Source organism: Sparus aurata, chromosome 10 (assembly GCF_900880675.1).
Source record: "Sparus aurata chromosome 10, fSpaAur1.1, whole genome shotgun sequence".
Taxonomy (NCBI): Eukaryota; Metazoa; Chordata; class Actinopteri; order Spariformes; family Sparidae; genus Sparus; species Sparus aurata.
The window spans coordinates 11,589,852-11,599,852 of record NC_044196.1 but is presented as its reverse complement, the minus strand read 5'-3'; the positions used below and the strand labels follow the sequence as shown (position 1 = coordinate 11,599,852).

Genomic DNA, 10,001 nt, shown 5'->3' with positions numbered 1-10,001 from the left:
AGAGTTGAGGAAACCTTCGGCGAACACGACGGCACGTAGACCCAGACTCAGACGTCCGCCATTGTTGGTCCTCGTCGGACAACGAACATCGAGATGAGGAGGTCCGACGAGACCTTTTACTGAAGGACTGTTGTCAAGAATCAGTTCAAGTTGTGTTGAGTTCTGTCGTCACCATCTTGTTTTTCTGGAGCCAGATGTGATGATATATTTGGACGAGAGGGTGGAGCTGGGGCGGACACCAGCTTTATCGTCTAAATTGGACCATCATATATAAAAATAAACATCACGCTGCGTTGAAGAAGACTTATTGTAAACTTGACTTGACTTTGATGAAAGTACAGCAGTGCAGTCCTGTGGAAATCCCCGATCGTACCCACTGTGTGTGCTGTTTATGTGCCCTGACTCTTCTGACATAAAATGAAGACGATGTGGTCGTGACACAAATGACAGAGTGCTGCGATATTAAAGCGATATCTCGTCCATGTAACAGTAGCACAGAGAGAGAGAGAGAGAAATCTGGACAGTAGACGACTGTCTCATCTCATCATCTCATGTGGTTGTCGCGGTTCACAGTCAGGGTGTATTTATCTTTAACCATCCACACCGAGGCAGGAAGAGACAGCTGGACCCGGAGAAGAAACCCAAAGAGAGGACCAATTGGAAAATAGCAGGGTGAGATAGAGGTTGGAAAAATATACATGAGAAAACGTCTCTTTGACCCAGTTTGATGGACGGATAAAGGACAGAGCGCATGACAGAGTCTTCTACGAGACGAGCGTCAGGCTCGTATATCAAGGAGAGACGGTTTATCAAAGACGATGGAGGAGAGAGAAGTCTTTGTCTCAAGTGTTGTGGCAGGAACAGAACATCCATCAGAAAAGGTCGACCCAAAGAATCTTATTACGATGTTTCTTGTCCGGCAGCGACCTCTAGTGGACACAGCGATTATAACAGCAGCAAAGGAGGAAGTCAGGTGAAGTCGTAAAAAGGGCTGAACAGTTACGTAAAACAAGGACAGGACTGTTGCCCAGCTGCTCGTGTCCGTCGTGAAACCAAAAGCCGATGTGAGTGAGTTAATTTAACTTACCAATGTGGTGAAGTTACATGTAGTTACCACGATGTCATTCTAAACCCACCAAGACAACTAAATGTATTTCTGATTATAGTGGAAAGCAGCTCGTTGTGAAAACTTGCCCAGCTTTTTCTTCATGGGGCCTTCTCATGCAGAGAAAGACCTTAAATAGTGTTTCTTCGATGTTAAGTTCACTAAAACTCTATAGATGAGGGGAGGAAACCATCATCTCCATGGAAACAGGAGAAGACAACAAGTGCTTCAGACTGAAAGACAAAATAAATCTTCTTTTAGTCGAACAGAAGTCGACTTTGTGTTTCCCTGTTTTGAACCAGAAGCAGCCAGAATCGAAGCCCGTATCCACAGCGGATGGGGCTTTAAACTTGACTCAACTGGTTGCAAAAAAAAAGCTTGACTGTATGTGAGCTTATGCGAAAAAGACACAACTTCTCACTCGATGTATTACCTCAGTAAACTGTTTCCTGATGAGTTCGTGGTCTCAATCTGTAGTTTCAAGCCTCCTACAATACATCTTGATGCTCATTTTGTAGATTATGGTTTAATTGAGAGGAAAATGAAGATAATCATAGTGAGGATGCGATTTAGGACGGGGCCGCATTGTGATTGACAAGTGGCTACCACGGCGACAGATTCAATCAGGAAGTCCTTCCTAGCTTCATTCTCTCATCCTAATACGGTCAGTTTTGGCTCAAAAAACAACATGGCAACAGCCGTAACACCAAATTCAAGGCTTCAAACTGTCGTCCACAAACCAACGGGTATCAAACAAGACATTAATGAAGGAAAGAGGTAAAACAGGTGATTTTAAGTTATTGATCAGTGGTGTATAAAAAGAGAGAGAGATCGACAGAGAGTCAGAGATGGAAGAAGAGCAGTGAAGAGAGAGTGATGAAACGAGACTGCAACCATCGGACCGTCCCAGCAGAGACACTGAGCAGCATGCCAAGGTGTGTGTGTGTGTGTGTGTGTGTGTGTGTGTGTGATTGAGAGGATGCTCCAGGCTCACATATGTAACCCATCGTCTCCTGGTGAAGGTCCGATGGACTCCGCACCACATTTTATTAACATGAAGATAAATGGGCCAATTATGAAGCGTCACAACACACTAACAGGCCACACTACTTGTGTGTGTGTGTGTGTGTGTCCTCCACATCTGTGGATGTTTATCACATCATTGACGAGAGAAAGAGAGAGACAGAGAAGGGGAGGAGAGAATTAAGATGGAGAGCGAAAGAGGAGTTAATGAGGATGATTGTGTTCTTCCAGTCGACCATGTCTGTCTCGGCTACCAGAGGAACCATGTTTGACTCATCCCGAGAAAACCCAAAAGCCACAATCAAGGGAGTTAAACAGGAACAGGAGAAGGCGGCGAAGAGAGGAGGACGGTGACATCACGAGGCGGAGATGGAGAGACGAGTTCAGCTCAGGACTAAAAAACTGAGACACGAATCCGCCACGCATCCTCATCTTCTTTACCAAAACGTCCACATGTGTCTCTCCGACCCTCACCTCCATCACAGTTAGAAAGAAAAATCTAATTAATTATTTACTACAGAAACTTGTGAGCAATCCCAGAGCTTCCTTCATGCATTTCCTCAAATTTGACCTGAGTTTTCCAGAATTAAGAAGTCAAAAAAACACCTTCGAACTTTGATAACTTCCTACAAAGACACACGTCAAATTACTGCATTTTTGTGGAGCAAAAAACCTAAAAACATTTATGAAAGTCAGCCTGTTAAACTTTTCTGTCCCTCCTGTACTCTATTTAATGCAGAAAATCCACCATAAAGTCGTTCTCATCTAAGTATTTTTCTCTTTTTGCTGTAAGAAACAACTGGCACAGTCAAAAAGAGGAACTTCTGAACAGATTTTGGTTTTTGAAAGCACTTAAAAAAAACCTTATTCCCGTCTGTGGTTTGGGTTTTTCTCCTCCAGTTCAGACAGCGTTGTATTGATCTGAAGCCATCGAACAGCTTCAGAGAAAATCCGGAGAAGACTCAACCACATGCGGTTGCAGATTATCACATTCAGGTGAACGAGGTCAGTTTTCGACTTCTCGCGCACGTTAAGAAAAGAACTTCTGAGACGTTCAAACACGACGAGTCGTTTCATCAATCTGAAGTATATTTACGGCACGAAAATTCGGTCGTCTGTCTCTGACTACAACAGCAACAGAAAGTGTTGTGAATCTGCAAAAACTCTGATTTCACTGCTCTTCCACCAATTATCGTCATAAAGCCGACAAACGGGCTGTTTTTCTGACACCACGGCAGGAAAACGAAGCTTCGAACATGATGATTGTATTGAAAACAAGAGTGTAACATCGGTTTGAAAAGTGGTGGGGGGACACAAAAAAGTGGGGGTCTGATTTGAATACCATTTTATACATTTCTACATGCTTTTAATCATATTCCCAGCTACTAAAAAGCAACACATTGTGACGAACATGGCTTCCATGCTTAGTCAGTGGTGTGACTGGCAAAGGACAAAAAAGCAGGAAAACATACGGCTCCGCTACGTCTCTCTTGACATTCATTTTGTTCTGTTGTCGGCTTCAGCTAAGAAATAAATAGTTCGCCTCACACGTCCAAAACTCCTAAAACACACACAAAGTGATTGTTTTGGTAACCTAGCAACACATGCCCCCCCCAGAGGAAAATTTTGAAAAATAACTCTTTAAATGGTGACTACTGGTGAGATTTAAAAAAATATATAGGTATATTTTCTGAATTTCAGAATGAGAATCTAAAGGCGGGTACACACTACAGGATTTTTCAAACCTTCACTGATTAGGAGACCACAGATTTGTTGATAACAAAAGACAGATGGCACAAGATCTTATAGTGTGTGGTGTTCTCCGTAGTGCACACCACACACTAACCGATTCTTCAGCAGAGTATCAGGTTCTTCACGCGCAATATTACAAATCTCGCGTGGTCAAACGTGACTTCAGTGTAAACAAACATGGCGGACGAACCGGAAGATGCAGTGGTGGTTGTTTTAGGCCTGTTACTGGCTGAAAAAACCAAAACCAAAACAGAACAAATATGGAAAAAGAAGTATTACAGATAGCTTCGAGAGCAGCGCTGTGCGCTCTGGCCCCCGGTACTGCAAGTCACCATGGCAACAGGTAAATAAAAGGCTGATGGAGAAACAGCTCACGTCTTGATTGGCTGTTGGTCCGGTACACGTGACATCACACGCTGTGCGTGCTCGGCTCCGCTCGGAACACCCCACACACTACAGGACATGTAGTCGCAAATATTAAACATGTTCATTATTTACGATCTCTCCTTCCGACGCCTTCCGAGCGGATCTGACCGGACAAAATAACTCTTAACACACCCCACACCACAGGAAAATCAGACACGATGTCCTTTGCAAACATCACCCGATTATCCTGTAGTGTGTCCCCCCTTAAGAAAGAAATAGTTCTCCCCACACATCCAAAATTCTTAGAACACACACAAAGTGTTTCCCCTAAATTGTTTTGGTAACCTAGCAACACATGCCCCCCCAGAGGAAAATTTTGAAAAATAACTCTTTAAATGGTGACAACTGGTGAGATTTAAAAAAAAATTATAATAATTTTTCAGGATTTCAGAATGAGAATCTAAGATATGAGACAAAATAGTGTAGAAGTTGACATTTGCTGCTTGAAAACATGTTAACCTCTTGAGCATTAGAAAACTTTTTTACCATTCTTTTCTTTATTATTATAGATTTTTATGGAAACAGAATCTGTTTGAGAAGTCAGTGGGCCACATGACATGGAAGCTATTGAGAAAGAAAAAAAAATCTGCATATTAATATTCATATAAAATAAAAAAATACAATTTCTGCATATTATTCTCATATAAATTAGCCCAAGCCCAAGACCAATTAAACCCAACATTTTTTTAATACATGGGCTGTTATAACTGATGTTCTCAACTACAATTGCGAGTTGTTTGAACTACAGAAGTGCCGCACTTAATTCACTCGACAAAGCCGACACATATGTTGTCACTGCCCATGCGTTACTCTAATCTGACCACTTTTTTCAGTAATGAGTAATCCAACGCGTTAATATTTCCAAAGCAGTAATCAGATTAAAGTTACTTCTTGTGCGTTACTATTATTTTTGTCCTTTTCCTCTATAAAAATATATATTTTTGCCTTCTTCTTGCGTCCCGGGGAGTGACGTCACGTACGCGACAAGTCACGTTTTCAGCACAAGGACAACTCACATGTCACACGACGCAGCGACACAAACACACAACAACAATGGAGGGAGGAGAGAGATGCGTGTTTTCGAGCTGGAAATACAGTCATTAGTTTGAGTTATTAAAAACAAAACACAAATGCTTGATCAAGGGCCCAGCAATGATGCGTATCTGTAGATTAAACTACTCAACAGTGTGTAAAGGAGTTAAAATGAGCTTAAAAACATGAGATATAAGAGGAAAACACTGACGGGGAACATTTTACTGCACAGTCAGCAACATAATTTAACTTGTAGTGGAGGATTTTTAAGTGTCCAACATAAGAAATCAATTTTAAACTCATCATTGTGCTGTTAAAAAGGCGATGAGTGAAATCTCTCTCTGTGCACATCTTCCCCTCCACTTCAGATCATCCTTCACATTCGGACTCGTGCCTTCATCTTTTTCCCTTTTTCTTCTGGTTTATTGGTTTTGCTCAACTCAGCGGAACAACAACTTGAGTAGGATGGATGGATGTGGCCGATGGGGAGAGAGAGACACAGATCCTCTACATCTGTCTCCGTGGGCCAAACAAACAAAAAACTAAATAGAATAAAAAAAGATGAAGAGAAAAAGGGAAAAGTTCAAACACCAGAAAACCCACTCAAGTGATTTTTCTTTCCCAGCTTTCAAAGCAAGAGTTGTGACGTCTGTGGAGACGCGGCTGAGACTCGACTGCGGCTTCTCGTAACACACTCTGAGCTTCTTAATCACAATCTGATTGTTAAATTAAACACCAGATTGAAAAAATCAAAGATATTCCAGAGACTCCCTTTGCCCTCCGCCAACACGTTCAATAAAGATTTTAAACTTGTGACCCTTCTGGATGTTTTTTTTCCGATGCGATATTTGCTAAAAATGTGGGAAGTCGAATAATAAAAAAAAAAACAAACACAAAGAGACGAAGAGCCTCGTGAAAAGCTGCCGCTCGTCATAAAAACTTAAGTAAATAACAAGAAAAAGAGATCCCCATCTGAACCTTTGACCCGGTCTGGATCTGAGGATTGTGGGAAGAGACGTGGGGATTAAACACGCGCTCGTAAAAAAAAAAAAAAAAAAAGCACCAAAAAAACGAGTTTAAATCGGGACTTGAACTGGTGACCCCGGGCGTCTGACCATGTGGAAAACAGTTTACGGGTTTGAATCCCAGCAGCTAAACAGAGGCCCATATGGATCCAGTTGTCCATCAAAGGCCAGAGAGGGAAAAATAAACACTTTTTATATGATTTCTCTCTTGGAGACTCCAAAACACTCAGCTGGATCCGACTCTCTTTTTACATGTGTTTGTGTGATTCTATGTGTAAATGTGCATGTGTGTGTGTGTGTGTGTGTCCTTCCTGAGCATCGATCCCGACTGATGTGGCTCGTCCTGCGCTGTTTATTTACCGCCTGTAATTACACAGAAAGAAAGCAGAAACAGAGAGATGAAGGAGTGACGGAGAGAGAGACAGAGAGAGAGAGAGAGAGGGAGTAAATGAAAAACAGGAGACAGAGGAGCAGATTATTCAGGGTTTCCTGTTTGAGGTCAGGGACAGATGGGAGATAGAGTCTGTAAATCTGATTCTGGAGGTCACATTGTGTTACTTTTAGACATGTTTTAGTAGGAAATGGTTTCTAGGATTCATCAAGAAATTATATTTGAGGTGAACGTGAAAGACAGAAAGAAAAACAGCAAAGGGAACCAGTATGAGTCCATTTTATGCGCGGATGTCAGAGGAAAAAGAGTTTATAGGAGGTCGTGGTGGACGATATGGGTCAAACACAGGATTAGCTTTTACTTGAAAGAACAAAATATCATTCTTTCTTTGTTTTGGACCAAACTACAGGAGTAAAGATGTTCAGTTAAAGTTCAAATGGATCGATCAGTGTTGGACTGATGGTGCCTCAAACGCTATAAATGCTATCAACCACGTCCTTGAACCTAAACAACTGAACGGAGGGATTGACGATGACTCTAGAAACAACAAAAATGACAATCAGATGGAACCAATGATAGGCGGAGTCGTAATACTTTAACTGAAACCTCCAGCTGTCTCAATCGATAGTTGGAGAAACAACTTAACAGACTTGTTTCACACTCTTCAACCGATATGGGTCAAACAAAGGATTAGCTTATTACTTGGAAGTATAAAATATCATTCTTTCTTTGTTTTGGACCAAACTACAGGTGTAAAGATGTTCAGTTAAAGTTCAAATGGATCGATCAGTGTTGGACTAATAGTGCCTCAAATGCTATAAATGCTATCAACCACGTCCTCAAACCTAAACAACTGATCGGAAGGATTGACGATGACCATCAGATGGTACAAATCACAGACTGAGTCATAATATTTCAACTGAAACCTCCAGCTGTCTCAATCGATAGTTGGAGAAACAACTTCACAGACGTGTTTCACCCTCCAAATCATCCCTATTGAGTGAAATCTGCCAAACCATCTGGCCACAACAACGGTCGACACCCACTCGCCTGAAGCGCCGTTGTCAATGTGGTTGCAGAAGCGAAACCTTCAGCTAAACAGTCATCATATCACGTGTCATAATCCAAAAGGGTTGCGTGTTTCGTGCTTGCAACACGTTGGGAACAGGTGCAAGTCAGTTTTAAGCAACACCATCTTTGACAGAGTGAATCATTTCAGGGCAATAAGAGGCCAGAGCGAGCATACGGAGGTCACAGATGTTAGAGGAAAAGGTCGTTTTTTTCGGATAAGTTGCGCACCGTGACCCCGCCTGAAGGATTCTTTAAGTATTGTCCTTTATGAAAAGTGAACCTATATCCCCCCTCGTCCTCCCCACCAAACCAAACAAGCATCCAGCCATCACAAACACTAAATGCAGGAAATTTAAAAAAGACGAGGGCAAAAGGACAGCAGGGACCGTGTGTGTACAAATACAGGAAATACCAGCTTTCTCATACAAGTGCTCTTCATGCATTAAACATGTCACGGCCGCAACTTGTCTTGTGAGCTTTGCCTTTGCATGACAACGAGTGAACGCTCGCACACAAATACACACACACGCGAATACACACACCTCCGACGGAGGCAACGAGCTCTGTCACGTAAGAACAAGCCGCAGAACAAAACCGAGGCAGAGCAACAGAATCGCAATGACAGCCGTGTGACAGGAACAAACCTCAGACTGGATCTGAAACACAACGCGGCCGTGGTCATCGTAAAACTTTAAACAGTCTTCTAAACTATCTGCGGAATCGAGCGAATCTGGTGTCAGTCGATCTATGAGGAAAGCAGCATTCATCACGGTAGATTTAGTGTTTTAGGGTTTGTAGCTGAGCCCAACCTTTGACCTCAACGCACGGACGGACACATTTTTTCCAGGATATTCATCGATAAAACCCAACATTGCTCTGGTGGTGTAGAATAGGACTTCTTTCCACGCAATAAGCAGAAACAAAGAACACAGGGTTTCCTACGTCTGAGATGTTACAGGATAGTAAGCATCAGCCTTTTACAGATGATTTCAAACTGTAACTGTAAGGTAAATGTGCAGTAAAATAAGAGCAACTCAGAAGAAGCATTCAGATTCTTTACTTCAGTCGTACCAACATCCCACTCAAGTTGCCTGAGAGTGAAGAAACATTATCACCTTCATGTATGAAAAAGAAAGCGGTGGTTTTCATACATGTTAATGTGGCAGCTGCGTGAACTTGAGCTACTTTTATCTGTTTCATATACAGTTAGCTTAGCTCATAGGTTTCCAATCTAGGGATCAGGCACCTCCAAAGTGTCACCAGATGAATCTGAGGGCTCTTGAAATGATTCATGTGTTTTAGTGATATATTTGATGGTTTTACATTTCATCATTTTAAGCATCATTATCAAGGAGTTGTTTATTTATCGCCTCAAGGCTTCAGCTAGTCAACAAATGCAGAACTGGCAAAGAAGACGTCCAGAAATGACGAGTTGACAACTTTGCTAACAGCCGAACTTCAAGCCACTGCATCAACACAAGCTACGTATCTTTACAAGCCAGCTAATATTACTGACTATTCAACAACAACAAGTCCGACAAACTAGATTTACTCTCCAAGATTTGAATCTCGCACGTGCTCTCTTCACCTCTGACATGACGACTGTACCAAGAAAAAGAAACCTCCAAGGACGGGTGTTTGGGATGCGCCATTCTCCCTATTACTGATTTTGAAGCAGTTTTTCTGTTCAAGGATTAACAAAGAAGCCACTAAGTCATAGCTTACATCTCCGAAACACGGTAGGGAGCCCAACTACAGAAACCACTGGTTTAGTCTCTAACAGTGGGTTGTATTTTTAATCATACATGGTTTTCCCTCTGAATTGTGCTTGATTAGAAGTATAAAGTAACAGAAGATGGAAACAGTCTAAGAAAAGAACAAGTTTCCTTCACTTTATTTAGTCTGAGAAAGTTTCTATCAATGGAAAGAAGGCGGTTGATTGATTGTACAACCCAAGAAGTTGTTTATTTGTATTAAAACCAACTGTTTTAATTCATTTTAAAGTTTTTGAAGTGATTATTATTCTAAAAGCAAAATAAATCAGACATGTATTTGAGGTGTGAAGTGTTATTGTGCGTCAAAATGAATGAAAATTAAATAAATGACATCATTATGTCGCGGTAATAAACATGACTGGGTAGACCGAGGTCACAGATCCTTAAAACAACTCGACCGA

General features: G+C 41.7%; 1 long non-coding RNA gene across 1 annotated transcript; it reads left to right on the top strand.

The window, feature by feature from the left end:
• The first annotated feature begins 1,801 nt into the window (after positions 1-1,801).
• Positions 1,802-2,542, top strand: LOC115589024 (uncharacterized). The gene is made up of 2 exons (XR_003985471.1): positions 1,802-2,040; positions 2,360-2,542. It is a non-coding gene; the product is annotated as an uncharacterized LOC115589024 (long non-coding RNA).
• Positions 2,543-10,001: the final 7,459 nt, after the last annotated feature.